This window comes from Pseudophryne corroboree, chromosome 7 (assembly GCF_028390025.1).
Source record: "Pseudophryne corroboree isolate aPseCor3 chromosome 7, aPseCor3.hap2, whole genome shotgun sequence".
NCBI lineage: Eukaryota > Metazoa > Chordata > Amphibia > Anura > Myobatrachidae > Pseudophryne > Pseudophryne corroboree.
In genome coordinates, this window is record NC_086450.1 from 23361193 (window position 1) to 23376765 (window position 15573).

The following is a 15573-nucleotide window of genomic DNA, read 5'->3' on the forward strand; positions in this document are numbered from 1 at the left end:
GGATTTTTACTCACGGCTTTTTGTTCGCACCGGCGAACGTAGTGTGATTGACAGGAAATGGGTGTTACTGGGCGGAAACACGGCGTTTTATGGGCGTGTGGCTGAAAACGCTACCGTTTCCGGAAAAAACGCAGGAGTGGCCGGAGAAACGGGGGAGTGTCTGGGCGAACGCTGGGAGTCTTTGTGACGTCAAACCAGGAACGACAAACACTGAACTGATCGCACAGGCAGAGTAAGTCTGGAGCTACTCTAAAACTGCTAAGTTTTTTTTGTACGCAATATTGCGTAAACTTCGTTCGCACTTTTAAGATGCTAAGATACACTCCCAGTAGGCGTAGACTAAGCATGTGTAACTCTGCTAAATTCGCCTTGCGACCGATCAACTCGGAATGAGGGCCATAGAGTGTAAGCTCCACTGGGGCAGGGACTGATGTGAATGGCTGAATATTCAGTACATATTTACTAAGCAGGACAGCTTACAGGGGCAGTATATGTATGTCTTACCCGTTTACACTCAATTCAAGATGGCGTATGGTCAGGGGCGTCAGAATGTTTTTAGGTTGGGGGGGGGGGGAAGATATAATCTTAATTTGGCGCCCCTAAATTGCTGAATCGCTAAATTCCCACAACCAGAAAAGCATACTATTGTTTTGGCTTCCTCATGTACAGATGTAGCAACACTCATCATCACGACATGGATGGCGTGGCTAGTGTGCCCACATCTATGGCGTGCACTCCATAGGCTTCAATGGTGCAATCGCCGGCTGCGACTAGTTGCAGCACGGCGTATACTGCAGCTTGCGGCGATGCGTATATCCATGCATATCCGGCAACGATGAGTATGGCTATAACCGTAATTAGTGACTAGAATGTCTGATTGTATGATGTCACTTCAGCTCTCCCATGTCACTCTAGTTTCCCACCACGTGCCCAATGTAGCAGGGAGAGTATATCAAGCACTAGCAGTGACCAGTGCAGTGCTGGCGCCGAGGTGACTGACTGTAGTGGCCGTGGGAGTTACAGGGAGGGCGAGGGCATGGGTGCTGAGGGAGAGTTACAGGGAGGGCGAGGGCAGGGGTGCTGAGGGAGAGTTACAGGGAGGGCGAGGGCAGGGGTGCTGAGGGAGAGTTTCAGGGAGGGCGAGGGCAGGGGTGCTGAGGGAGAGTTACAGGGAGGGCGAGGGCAGGGGTACTGAGGGAGAGTTTCAGGGAGGGCGAGGGCAGGGGTGCTGAGGGAGAGTTACAGGGAGGGCGAGGGCAGGGGTGCTGAGGAAGAGTTACAGGGAGGGCGAGGGCAGGGGTGCTGAGGGAGAGTTACAGGGAGGGCGAGGGCAGGGGTGCTGAGGGAGAGTTACAGGGAGGGCGAGGGCAGGGGTACTGAGGGAGAGTTTCAGGGAGGGCGAGGGCAGGGGTGCTGAGGGAGAGTTACAGGGAGGGCGGGGGTGCTTAGGGAGAGTTACAGGGAGGGCGAGGGCAGGGGTGCTGAGGGAGAGTTACAGGGAGGGCGAGGGCAGGGGTGCTGAGGGAGAGTTACAGGGAGGGCGAGGGCAGGGGTGCTGAGGGAGAGTTACAGGGAGGGCGAGGGCAGGGGTGCTGAGGGAGAGTTTCAGGGAGGGCGAGGGCAGGGGTGCTGAGGGAGAGTTACAGGGAGGGCGAGGGCAGGGGTACTGAGGGAGAGTTTCAGGGAGGGCGAGGGCAGGGGTACTGAGGGAGAGTTACAGGGAGGGCGAGGGCAGGGGTGCTGAGGGAGAGTTACAGGGAGGGCGAGGGCAGGGGTGCTGAGGGAGAGTTACAGGGAGGGCGAGGGCAGGGGTACTGAGGGAGAGTTACAGGGAGGGCGAGGGCAGGGGTGCTGAGGGAGAGTTACAGGGAGGGCGAGGGCAGGGGTGCTGAGGGAGAGTTACAGGGAGGGCGAGGGCAGGGGTACTGAGGGAGAGTTTCAGGGAGGGCGAGGGCAGGGGTGCTGAGGGAGAGTTACAGGGAGGGCGGGGGTGCTTAGGGAGAGTTACAGGGAGGGCGAGGGCAGGGGTGCTGAGGGAGAGTTACAGGGAGGGCGAGGGCAGGGGTGCTGAGGGAGAGTTACAGGGAGGGCGAGGGCAGGGGTGCTGAGGGAGAGTTACAGGGAGGGCGAGGGCAGGGGTGCTGAGGGAGAGTTTCAGGGAGGGCGAGGGCAGGGGTGCTGAGGGAGAGTTACAGGGAGGGCGAGGGCAGGGGTACTGAGGGAGAGTTTCAGGGAGGGCGAGGGCAGGGGTACTGAGGGAGAGTTACAGGGAGGGCGAGGGCAGGGGTGCTGAGGGAGAGTTACAGGGAGGGCGAGGGCAGGGGTGCTGAGGGAGAGTTACAGGGAGGGCGAGGGCAGGGGTGCTGAGGGAGAGTTACAGGGAGGGCGAGGGCAGGGGTGCTGAGGGAGCGTTTCAGGGAGGGCGAGGGCAGGGGTGCTGAGGGAGAGTTACAGGGAGGGCGAGGGCAGGGGTACTGAGGGAGAGTTTCAGGGAGGGCGAGGGCAGGGGTGCTGAGGGAGAGTTACAGGGAGGGCGAGGGCAGGGGTGCTGAGGGAGAGTTACAGGGAGGGCGAGGGCAGGGGTGCTGAGGGAGAGTTACAGGGAGGGCGAGGGCAGGGGTGCTGAGGGAGAGTTACAGGGAGGGCGAGGGCAGGGGTACTGAGGGAGAGTTTCAGGGAGGGCGAGGGCAGGGGTGCTGAGGGAGAGTTACAGGGAGGGCGGGGGTGCTTAGGGAGAGTTACAGGGAGGGCGAGGGCAGGGGTGCTGAGGGAGAGTTACAGGGAGGGCGAGGGCAGGGGTGCTGAGGGAGAGTTACAGGGAGGGCGAGGGCAGGGGTGCTGAGGGAGAGTTACAGGGAGGGCGAGGGCAGGGGTGCTGAGGGAGAGTTTCAGGGAGGGCGAGGGCAGGGGTGCTGAGGGAGAGTTACAGGGAGGGCGAGGGCAGGGGTACTGAGGGAGAGTTTCAGGGAGGGCGAGGGCAGGGGTACTGAGGGAGAGTTACAGGGAGGGCGAGGGCAGGGGTGCTGAGGGAGAGTTACAGGGAGGGCGAGGGCAGGGGTGCTGAGGGAGAGTTACAGGGAGGGCGAGGGCAGGGGTGCTGAGGGAGAGTTACAGGGAGGGCGAGGGCAGGGGTGCTGAGGGAGAGTTTCAGGGAGGGCGAGGGCAGGGGTGCTGAGGGAGAGTTACAGGGAGGGCGAGGGCAGGGGTACTGAGGGAGAGTTTCAGGGAGGGCGAGGGCAGGGGTGCTGAGGGAGAGTTACAGGGAGGGCGAGGGCAGGGGTGCTGAGGGAGAGTTACAGGGAGGGCGAGGGCAGGGGTGCTGAGGGAGAGTTACAGGGAGGGCGAGGGCAGGGGTGCTGAGGGAGAGTTACAGGGAGGGCGAGGGCAGGGGTGCTGAGGGAGAGTTTCAGGGAGGGCGAGGGCAGGGGTGCTGAGGGAGAGTTACAGGGAGGGCGGGGGTGCTTAGGGAGAGTTACAGGGAGGGCGAGGGCAGGGGTGCTAAGGGAGAGTTACAGGGAGGGCGAGGGCAGGGGTGCTGAGGGAGAGTTACAGGGAGGGCGAGGGCAGGGGTGCTGAGGGAGAGTTACAGGGAGGGCGAGGGCAGGGGTGCTGAGGGAGAGTTTCAGGGAGGGCGAGGGCAGGGGTGCTGAGGGAGAGTTACAGGGAGGGCGAGGGCAGGGGTACTGAGGGAGAGTTTCAGGGAGGGCGAGGGCAGGGGTGCTGAGGGAGAGTTACAGGGAGGGCGAGGGCAGGGGTGCTGAGGGAGAGTTACAGGGAGGGCGAGGGCAGGGGTGCTGAGGGAGAGTTACAGGGAGGGCGAGGGCAGGGGTGCTGAGGGAGAGTTACAGGGAGGGCGAGGGCAGGGAAGCTGAGGGAGAGTTACAGGGAGGGCGAGGGCAGGGGTGCTGAGGGAGAGTTACAGGGAGGGCGAGGGCAGGGAAGCTGAGGGAGAGTTACAGGGAGGGCGAGGGCAGGGGTGCTGAGGGAGAGTTACAGGGAGGGCGAGGGCAGGGGTGCTGAGGGAGAGTTACTGGGAGGGCGAGGGCATGGGTGCTGAGGGAGAGTTACAGGGAGGGCGAGGGCAGGGGTGCTGAGGGAGAGTTACAGGGAGGGCGAGGGCAGGGGTGCTGTGGGAAAGTTACAGGGAGGGCGAGGGCAGGGGTGCTGAGGGAGAGTTACAGGGAGGGCGAGGGCAGGGGTGCTGAGGGAAAGTTACAGGGAGGGCGAGGGCAGGGGTGCTGAGGGAAAGTTACAGGGAGGGCGAGGGCAGGGGTGCTGAGGGAGAGTTACAGGGAGGGCGAGGGCAGGGGTGCTGAGGGAGAGTTACAGGGAGGGCGAGGGCAGGGGTGCTGAGGGAGAGTTACAGGGAGGGCGAGGGCAGGGGTGGTGAGGGAGAGTTACAGGGAGGGCGAGGGCAGGGGTGCTGAGGGAGAGTTACAGGGAGGGCGAGGGCAGGGGTGCTGAGGGAGAGTTACAGGGAGGGCGAGGGCAGGGGTGCTGAGGGAGAGTTACAGGGAGGGCGAGGGCAGGGGTGCTGAGGGAGAGTTACAGGGAGGGCGAGGGCAGGGGTGCTGAGGGAGAGTTACAGGGAGGGCGAGGGCAGGGGTGCTGAGGGAGAGTTACAGGGAGGGCGAGGGCAGGGGTGCTGAGGGAGAGTTTCAGGGAGGGCGAGGGCAGGGGTGCTGAGGGAGAGTTACAGGGAGGGCGGGGGTGCTTAGGGAGAGTTACAGGGAGGGCGAGGGCAGGGGTGCTGAGGGAGAGTTACAGGGAGGGCGAGGGCAGGGGTGCTGAGGGAGAGTTACAGGGAGGGCGAGGGCAGGGGTGCTGAGGGAGAGTTACAGGGAGGGCGAGGGCAGGGGTGCTGAGGGAGAGTTTCAGGGAGGGCGAGGGCAGGGGTGCTGAGGGAGAGTTACAGGGAGGGCGAGGGCAGGGGTGCTGAGGGAGAGTTACAGGGAGGGCGAGGGCAGGGGTGCTGAGGGAGAGTTACAGGGAGGGCGAGGGCAGGGGTGCTGAGGGAGAGTTACAGGGAGGGCGAGGGCAGGGGTGCTGAGGGAGAGTTACAGGGAGGGCGAGGGCAGGGGTGCTGAGGGAGAGTTACAGGGAGGGCGAGGGCAGGGGTGCTGAGGGAGAGTTACAGGGAGGGCGAGGGCAGGGGTGCTGAGGGAGAGTTACAGGGAGGGCGAGGGCAGGGGTGCTGAGGGAGCGTTACAGGGAGGGCGAGGGCAGGGGTGCTGAGGGAGAGTTACAGGGAGGGCGAGGGCAGGGGTGCTGAGGGAGAGTTACAGGGAGGGCGAGGGCAGGGGTGCTGAGGGAGAGTTACAGGGAGGGCGAGGGCAGGGGTGCTGAGGGAGAGTTACAGGGAGGGCGAGGGCAGGGGTGCTGAGGGAGAGTTACAGGGAAGGCGAGGGCAGGGGTGCTGAGGGAGAGTTACAGGGAGGGCGAGGGCAGGGGTGCTGAGGGAGAGTTACAGGGAGGGCGAGGGCAGGGGTGCTGAGGGAGAGTTACAGGGAGGGCGAGGGCAGGGGTGCTGAGGGAGAGTTACAGGGAGGGCGAGGGCAGGGGTGCTGAGGGAGAGTTACAGGGAGGGCGAGGGCAGGGGTGCTGAGGGAGAGTTACAGGGAGGGCGAGGGCAGGGGTGCTGAGGGAGAGTTACAGGGAAGGCGAGGGCAGGGGTGCTGAGGGAGAGTTACAGGGAGGGCGAGGGCAGGGGTGCTGAGGGAGAGTTACAGGGAGGGCGAGGGCAGGGGTGCTGAGGTAGAGTTACAGGGAGGGCGAGGGCAGGGGTGCTGAGGGAGAGTTACAGGGAGGGCGAGGGCAGGGGTGCTGAGGGAGAGTTACAGGGAGGGCGAGGGCAGGGGTGCTGAGGGAGAGTTACAGGGAGGGCGAGGGCAGGGGTGCTGAGGGAGAGTTACAGGGAAGGCGAGGGCAGGGGTGCTGAGGGAGAGTTACAGGGAGGGCGAGGGCAGGGGTGCTGAGGGAGAGTTACAGGGAGGGCGAGGGCAGGGGTGCTGAGGTAGAGTTACAGGGAGGGCGAGGGCAGGGGTGCTGAGGGAGAGTTACAGGGAGAGCGAGGGCAGGGGTGCTGAGGGAGAGTTACAGGGAGGGCGAGGGCAGGGGTGCTGAGGGAGAGTTACAGGGAGGGCGAGGGCAGGGGTGCTGAGGGAGAGTTACAGGGAGGGCGAGGGCAGGGGTGCTGAGGGAGAGTTACAGGGAGGGCGAGGGCAGGGGTGCTGAGGGAGAGTTTCAGGGAGGGCGAGGGCAGGGGTGCTGAGGGAGAGTTACAGGGAGGGCGAGGGCAGGGGTGCTGAGGGAGAGTTACAGGGAGGGCGAGGGCAGGGGTGCTGAGGGAGAGTATCAGGGAGGGCGAGGGCAGGGGTGCTGAGGGAGAGTTACAGGGAGGGCGAGGGCAGGGGTGCTGAGGGAGAGTTACAGGGAGGGCGAGGGCAGGGGTGCTGAGGGAGAGTATCAGGGAGGGCGAGGGCAGGGGTGCTGAGGGAGAGTTACAGGGAGGGCGAGGACATGGGATGCTTAACTGCTGTGGCAACCCCCCCAATGACTAATTAAGAAATTGGAATTTTTCCAATTACCTTAATTAGTCTTTAATTACTCACCTTCCGCAGCACTGCCTCTCCTGCAGATCTCCTCTTCTTCTCACAAAGCGATCTTCCAGGGACCTGCCAGGCACAGGACAGGTACGTACTACCCCTGCACCCCCTCCACGCACACTACACTGCAGACACTACCCTGAACCTCCCTCCCCCCCCCATACCCCCCATAATTGGCACTAGCAAAGGGACAAATATGTGCGCGCTGCCAAAAAGGGTGTGTGGCTTCATTTGAAATGGGCGTGGCTTCGCATAAAGGGGCGTGGCATTGCAGGAAAAGACTACCTTATACCCCAGTTTTGCAACCTGCACGCCCAGACGTTAGCCACCACAGGAAAGAAAAATAATCCTGATTCATGCCCATTACATTATTTGTCATTTTTCCTCCTTATAGTAATGCCCAGTATACATTATGCCACATACTGCAATGGCCCTTAGACATTATGCCGCACACAATAATGCACATGACACAATATGCACACACTGTAATGCCCCGGACACATTATGCCACACACCGTAATGCCTGTGACACATTATGACAGGAATAGCAATGCCCGTTATACATTATGCTACACACTGCAATGCCCCTGATACATTATAGCACATACAATGTCTGTGACACAGTATGACACACACCACAATGATCCTGAGACATTATACCACATACCACAATGCCCGTGATATAGTATACAACACACCGTAATGCCTGACATATTATGACACACACCGCAATGTCCGTGATACATTATGCCACACACCGTAATGCCCATTACACATTAAGTTCTACAGTAAGGCTTCTAATTACTTTGAAATTACCTGCTCGTTGCCAGGGGTTTCATGCTCTTGGTTCCATGCACGGTGCCAGGGGTTTTCATGCTCAGGGTGTCATGCTCGTTGCCAGGTGTTTCATGCACTGGGTGTCATGCTCGTTGCTAGGGGGTAGTGCTTGTTGCTAGGGCCGTGCTCCCAGTGCCACATATGCCCCCAGTGCCAGATATTCCCCCACAGTGCCAGGTATATGCCCCCAGTGCCAAATAAACCCCCCACCCAGTGCCACATATGCCCCCAGTGCCAGATATTCCCCCACAGTGCCAGGTATATGCCCACAGTGCCAGATATTCCCCCACAGTGCCAGGTATATGCCCCCAGTGCCACATATACCCCCCCCCCAGTGCCACATATGCCCCCAGTGCCAGATATTCCCCCACAGTGCCAGGTACATGCCCCCAGTGCCAAATATACCCCCCCCCCCCCAGTGCCACATATGCCCCCAGTGCCAGATATTCCCCCACAGTGCCAGGTACATGCCCCCAGTGCCAAATATACCCCCCCAGTGCCACATATGCCCCCAGTGCCAGATATTCCCCCACAGTGCCAGGTACATGCCCCCCGTGCCAAATATACACCCCCCCCCCCCCAGTGCCACATATGCCCCCCGTGCCAGATATTCCCTCACAGTGCCAGGTATATGCCCCTAGTGCCAGATATTCCCCCACAGTGCCACATATGCCCCCTCAGTGCCTGCTCCCCCCAGTGCCAGATATTCCCCCACAGTGCCAGGTATATGCCCCCAGTGCCAGATATAACCCCACAGTGCCTGCTCCCCCCCCCCCAACCCCCCCGCTCCTTTGTGTTGGAGGGACACTGAGGGCGCAGCGCGCGCCTCTCCCATGTCCCTCCTGGCTCTCCGGCCGGTCTAATAAAGGAAGTGCCGGTTCGTGAGCCAATCAGAGCTCACGAACGGCACTTCCTTTATTAGACCGGCCGGAGAGCCAGGAGGGACACGGGAGAGGAGCGCGCTGTGCCCTCAGTGTCCCTCCAACACAGCAGCGGAGGGAAGGAGACCGCACATCACTCCTCCGCTCCTCCTGGACATGATCGGCGCCTCTCTATGTTTGGGGGGGGGGGGGGGGGCGAGCTGCCCCCTTGCCCCCCCAGTTCCGACGCCTCTGCGTATGGTACAGTACAGTGGAAATATTTTGTCGTTACTGGTAGTTTTTGTGCTGACGTTACCGACAAAAGCATCTGCAAAATGCCGTCCACAGGCACATGTCTTATGGGAAATTCATCATTGTACATAGGGGGTAATTCAGATCTGATCGTAGCAGTAAACTTGTTAGCAGTTGGGCACTGCAGGTGGGGCAGATGTAACATGTGCAGAGAGAGTTAGATTTGGGTGGGTTATTTTGTTTCTGTGCAAGGTAAATACTGGCTGCTTTATTTTTACACTGCAATTTAGGTTTCAGTTTGAACACACCCCACCCAAATCTAACTCTCTCTGCACATGTTACATCTGCCCCACCTGCACTGCACATGGTTTTGCCCAACCGCTAACAAATTTGCTACTACGATCAGGTCTGCGTCACCCCCATAGTCCTCGCCCACAGCTCCTCTGATGATCGATTGTGATGATACTTACCTGGGAAAATTACCTACACAATGGTGAAAACCAAATCGCTTCAGTGGTTTCGGAATTTATCTCATTCTCAATCAATCAGACAGACAAACAGACGTTCTCATTTATAAGATGTATAGATAGAAGTTTTTTTTCCTATATATAGGAATGACCCCAATGACCCCAGGTGCAATAACCGAAAACTGGCTGTAGGGATGGCCCATGTACCTGTTTGCCGACTGCATCCCTTGATGAAGTCGGACTGACGAAACGCGTTGGGTGATCTCTCTTATGACTCTCCATACTAAGATAAGCTAAAACCTTTTTTTAAAACACTTGTTCCTCTTAAAATTTATTTTATATTTGTGTTTTTATATTTTTTATGTAAAAATCCTTTTTTTTGTGATTTTTTACTGTCCTCTACCAATAAATGTTATTTTAAATAGTTACCACCCAGCCTGTTTTTATACCAGAGTATATGGTTTTCTAAAAACTATTTATAAAAAAACACAGTTGGTCGCTTGGACCCTTATACCCCACATAGTATTCTTAATTTGCACAGCATTTTACCTATGCTGATTACTTAAGGGTTATCCGACACCCTATAATTAAGGGAGTGTTTTTTGTTAACAGTTAGGAATTGTCCATTTGTATTGGTTTTTCACATACACATGTGGCGCTCTACCTCTATTGTGTATATATATATATATATATATATACTGTAGATAGATAAATATATATATTTTTTTATTATTAATATATTTTTATTTTATTTTTGCCTTGTTCTGGGATTGAAAACGCCATTTAAATTACAGGTGCGGCCAGCAGAGGGCATGTAACACTCATTAACAGCTTACATTACAGATTGGCTTTATTTGTTAGTATATAGTTACGCAACTCTGGGGGACAGAGTAATTCTGCACTTACATGTAGAAAGACTTGGTGGTGCAGCGTACCTAACAATGGGGGGAAACTCAATAAAACGCGCTATTAAATAGCGCCAGTATTAAGTGCCCAGAGCTATTCAATTACCTGCGCCGAAAACTCACGGCTAGACGGTTTCTGGCAGCACCCTCCTGAGACAAGAGCAGAATCTGACAAAACTGCTGCCGCGATGTTAGTTGCGTTCTTACCGTGTGCGCTAACGGCATCGTGCCCAGCGCTTAATTTGGAGAATTACTGCCACTAAATGGGATTCTTTAGGCGCGGCAACCTGCACCTCCCGACTTAAGTGCCGGGCGTAATGCGGCTAATTGAATAGCTCAGTGCGCTCATTCCTGGCGCTATACGATATTGCATTTAATTGAATTCCCACACCAATGCCTGATACATCTTTAGCTAAGGGAAGTGCAATCAACAATTCTGCTTACATTTATAAAGAATAAGAGAGATTCCGCACAGGCCTGATCCCATGCGATCTGTGTGTACAGTATGTGCAGTATTATAATAGACCGGTATTTATAAGGAATATACAGCTTCATTTTCTTATTCTGCATAAAGCGCATTAGTCAGATCGCTGGGATGCGTCATGCACGCCGCGGGATCCCTGGATTGTCAAGTTTTCCTTGCAGCCAGAGAGATGTGCAGGAAAACCGTCCACTGTGACTGGCAGATATGTGTGCAGCCCAGGAGCGTCTTACCAGCAACTGTAAGCCCCCCCTGCGGTCCCACGCTGTCTGTCCACATGCTTCCATACAGTGACTGTCTATCTGCACTCGCTTCAGCCATCCACCAATCATTGTGCTCACAGCCATTCACAGCCCGGCTGCAGGGTGGGAGGCAGAGACGGCTGCATGGCCGCTGTGATTGGGTGTAATTCACAATCAGAGAGGACCGGCGGTATTCTATACCTACCTCCCTAGAAGCTGCGGAGGCACCGGACGGTGGGCAGATGCCCCGTTCCCCTCCCCGAGGCCCCTAGATTCATGGAACACTGTTCAGCAGCCCGATGTGCCTATACATTACGTTGGCTCTGAGCGGGCGGTGATGCTGACTCCTATATGTGAATAATAAATCATCAGGAATGTTGCATTAATGTATACTTAGGCACAGATCTGGAGGTGAGTGCATGGTACGGCTGTGAGTGCATGGTACGGCTGTGAGTGCATGTCATGGTACGGCTGTGAGTGCATGGTACGGCTGTGAGTGCATGTCATGGTACTGCTGTGAGTGCAGAGTGCATGGTACGGCTGTGAGTGCATGGTATGGCTGTGAGTGCAGAGTGCATGGTACGGCTGTGAGTGCATGTCATGGTACTGCTGTGAGTGCAGAGTGCATGGTATGGCTGTGAGTGCATGTCATGGTACGGCTGTAAGTGCATGGTACGGCTGTGAGTGCAGAGTGCATGGTGCTTCTGTGAGTGCATGTCATGGTACGGCTGTGAGTGCATGTCATGGTACGGCTGTGAGTGCATGGTATGGCTGTGAGTGCATGTCATGGTACTGCTGTGAGTGCAGAGTGCATGGTACGGCTGTGAGTGCATGTCATGGTACTGCTGTGAGTGCAGAGTGCATGGTACAGCTGTGAGTGCATGGTACGGCTGTGAGTGCATGGTACGGCTGTGAGTGCAAAGTGCATGGTACGGCTGTGAGTGCATGTCATGGTACGGCTGTGAGTGCATGGTACGGCTGTGAGTGCAGAGTGCATGGTGCTTCTGTGAGTGCATGTCATGGTACGGCTGTGAGTGCATGTCATGGTACTGCTGTGAGTGCAGAGTGCATGGTACGGCTGTGAGTGCATGGTACGGCTGTGAGTGCATGGTACGGCTGTGAGTGCAAAGTGCATGGTACGGCTGTGAGTGCATGGTACGGCTGTGAGTGCAGAGTGCATGGTGCTTCTGTGAGTGCATGTCATGGTACGGCTGTGAGTGCATGTCATGGTACGGCTGTGAGTGCATGTCATGGTACGGCTGTGAGTGCATGGTACGGCTGTGAGTGCAGAGTGCATGGTGCTTCTGTGAGTGCATGTCATGGTACGGCTGTGAGTGCATGTCATGGTACGGCTGTGAGTGCATGTCATGGTACGGCTGTGAGTGCATGTCATGGTACGGCTGTGAGTGCATGGTACGGCTGTGAGTGCAGAGTGCATGGTACGGCTGTGAGTGCAGAGTGCATGGTACGGCTGTGAGTGCATGGTACGGCTGTGAGTGTAGAGTGCATGGTACGGCTGTGAGTGCATGGTACGGCTGTGAGTGCATGGTACGGCTGTGAGTGCAGAGTGCATGGTGCTTCTGTGAGTGCATGTCATGGTACGGCTGTGAGTGCATGGTACGGCTGTGAGTGCAGAGTGCATGGTACGGCTGTGAGTGCATGGTACGGCTGTGAGTGCATGGTACGGCTGTGAGTGCATGGTATGGCTGTGAGTGCATGGCATGGTACGGCTGTGAGTGCAGAGTGCATGGTGCGGCTGTGAGTGCAGAGTGCATTGTATGGCTGTGAGTGCAGAGTGCATGGTACGGCTGTGAGTGCATGGCATGGTATGGCTGTGAGTGCATGGTATGGCTGTGAGTGCAGAGTGCATGGTACGGCTGTGAGTGCATGGCATGGTACGGCTGTGAGTGCATGGTATGGCTGTGAGTGCATGGCATGGCTGTGAGTGCAGAGTGCATGGTACGGCTGTGAGTGCATGGCATGGTACGGCTGTGAGTGCATGGTATGGCTGTGAGTGCATGGTATGGCTGTGAGTGCAGAGTGCATGGTACGGCTGTGAGTGCATGGCATGGTACGGCTGTGAGTGCATGGTATGGCTGTGAGTGCAGAGTGCATGGTACGGCTGTGAGTGCATGGCATGGTACGGCTGTGAGTGCATGGTATGGCTGTGAGTGCATGGTATGGCTGTGAGTGCAGAGTGCATGGTACGGCTGTGAGTGCAGAGTGCATGGTACGGCTGTGAGTGCATGGCATGGTACGGCTGTGAGTGCATGGTATGGCTGTGAGTGCAGAGTGCATGGTGCGGCTGTGAGTGCAGAGTGCATGGTGCGGCTGTGAGTGCATGGTGCGGCTGTGAGTGCATGGTGCGGCTGTGAGTGCACGGTACGGCTGTGAGTGCACGGTACGGCTGTGAGTGCACGGTACGGCTGTGAGTGCATGGTACGGCAGGGTATGGCTGCGAGTGCACGGTACGGCTGTGAGTGCACGGTACGGCTGTGAGTGCAGGGTACGGCTGTGAGTGCACGGTATGGCTGTGAGTGCATGGTACGGCTGTGAGTGCATGGTACGGCTGTGAGTGCATGGTACGGCTGTGAGTGCAGGGTACGGCTGTGAGTGCATGGTACGGCTGCGAGTGCAGGGTACGGCTGTGAGTGCATTGCGCTGGCTGTGATGGGTGAGAAATAGTTCCCATCACTGTATTATAACGTGGCATACACCTTTTAGGATTCAAAATTATCGGCCTTTTTTTGTAGGGGGGAGGGTCAATTTTTAGGTATCTGGTTCACACTGACCATAATAAGCAGAGTGAATGGATTAGATAAAGTTTTTTTATTTGTTTGCTTTAACTGTGAGGCATAAATCACTTAACTGTAGTTTAGCAAACTATTCCGTGGCGCGTCTTCCAATACCTGTACGTGCGTGTCACTCTGTGAGCCTAATTCCGACCTGATTGCTCGCTAGGGTTTTTTTTTTTGCAGCGCTGCGATCAGATAGTCGCCGCCTGCAGGGGGGTGTATTTTAGCTGTGCAAGTGTGCAGCCGAGCGGTACAAAAACAGTTTGTGTAGTTTCTGAGTAGCTCTGGACTTACTCAGCCGCTGCGATCACATCAGCCTGTCCGGGGCCGGATTTGACCTCAGACACCCGCCCTGCAAACGTCTGGACACGCCTGCGTTTTTCCAGCCACTCCCAGAAAACGGTCAGTTGACACCCACAAACGCCTTCTTCCTGTCAATCTCCTTGCGATCGGCTGTGCGAATGGATTCTTCGTAAAACCCATCGCATAGCAACGATCCGCTTTGTACCTGTGAGAAGCGCCTGCGCATTACGGTGCATACTCATGCGCAGTTCTGACCTGATCGCAGCGCTGCAAGAAACGCTAGCGAGCGGTCAGGTCTGAATGACCCCTGTGTCCTCTATGACAGTCTGTACTGTATGCGGGTAGATAAGCCCTTCCCCTGAGGTACAGGTGTGCGTCTGCATGTGCTAGGTCCTTAGAACCAGCGATCCCTCTTGGGGCTTATTTAGACTGAAAGAAATTGGTGTGTGTGAGTGGCACTGTCACCCAGGACGCAGGGCCACCATCCCTGCCCCACGGTCCCTGCATCTGGCTTACACCCTGCGGTGAGAATCACTGCTACAGAGCTGGAAGCACCCTGCAGTCTGTACATCTGCCCAAAGCATCCTCAGGCTGTACTTCCCGCTGCTAGAGGCCCCACCCCTGTGGCGTGACATCAAGTGTTCAGGGGGTGGGGCGGCACAGTGCCTCCCTGCTCCGGCACTGAGTACTATGGGGTAAGTGGCTATAATACCTACCCCATAGTACAACTACTCTAGCGGATGGGGGGCTAGGGGTGGGTCAGTTGCAGAAAGTTGCACGACTCAGAATCTTACTCGCATCTAACTCCCAAATACAGACAGTGTACGGAACTTCAGCCGAGTTGCGTGCAAATCAGAATACTGCCCGCAGCAATTTAAAAAAATATTTTTTAACTAGTCATATTTTATTTATTTTTCCCCCTAAATGAACGCAGGACAAGTTAATAAATAAGATTTATTTCGGAAACCCTGATTTGGTTTTTGTCTTTGACCTGTTAGTTTCCAATATTAACCACGCAAAACATGGCTGATGTGATCATTCTGCAATTACTGTGCGCTCAAGCTTCACCATAATGAGTTGACAGTCAGCAAGTCGACTTCAGGGTCAGTAGGTCGACCTGGAAAGGGCAACTGGTACAAAGGTCAACACAGTCAAAATGTTGACATTGAAATGGTCGACACAGAAATGTTTTTTGTTTGTTATTTTGTATGTTAACTACTGCACTCGGCACAGGTTAGTATTCCCGGGTGTAGTACGGTATGCCGGCGCTCGGGCTCCCAGCATACCGGCGCCGGGAGCCCGACCGCCGGCATACCGACAGAGGGGCGAGCGCAAAGGAGCCCGTTGCGGGCACGCTGCGCTCGCCACGCTGCGGGCACGGTGGCGCGCTACGCGCGCCACACTATTTTATTCTCCCTCCAGGGGGGTCGTGGACCCCCACGAGGGAGAATAGCTGTCGGTATGCCGGGTGTCGGGATTCCGGCGCCGGTATACTGTGCGCTGGGATCCGGACATTCGGCATACTGAATACCACCCAGTATTCCCAACCGTGGTCCACGTGGATGGTAAATGCTGAAAAAGTTTTTGTTTTTTTAATCTCGTGTCAACCATGTGTTTTAACCATTGTGATGTTGACTATTTGAACCTGTCGACCCTGAGCACTGTCGACCTCTTTCACGTCGACCTTTGCACCTGTCTACCTAATGTAAGTTGACCATAGGGTGTCAACGTATTGACGTTGACCTATCGACTGTTGACTTATCACCCGGAACCCCTATGCTCAATGTTCACTATTTGTATTCTTCGTCTATGTTGTGTCATTCCTG

General features: G+C 56.3%; 1 long non-coding RNA gene across 1 annotated transcript in view; it reads right to left on the reverse strand.

Moving 5' to 3' along the window:
• Positions 1–15573, reverse strand: part of LOC134944169 (uncharacterized) — a 44379-nt gene that overhangs the window by 27645 nt on the left and 1161 nt on the right. The gene's annotated exons all lie outside the window — the stretch shown is intronic.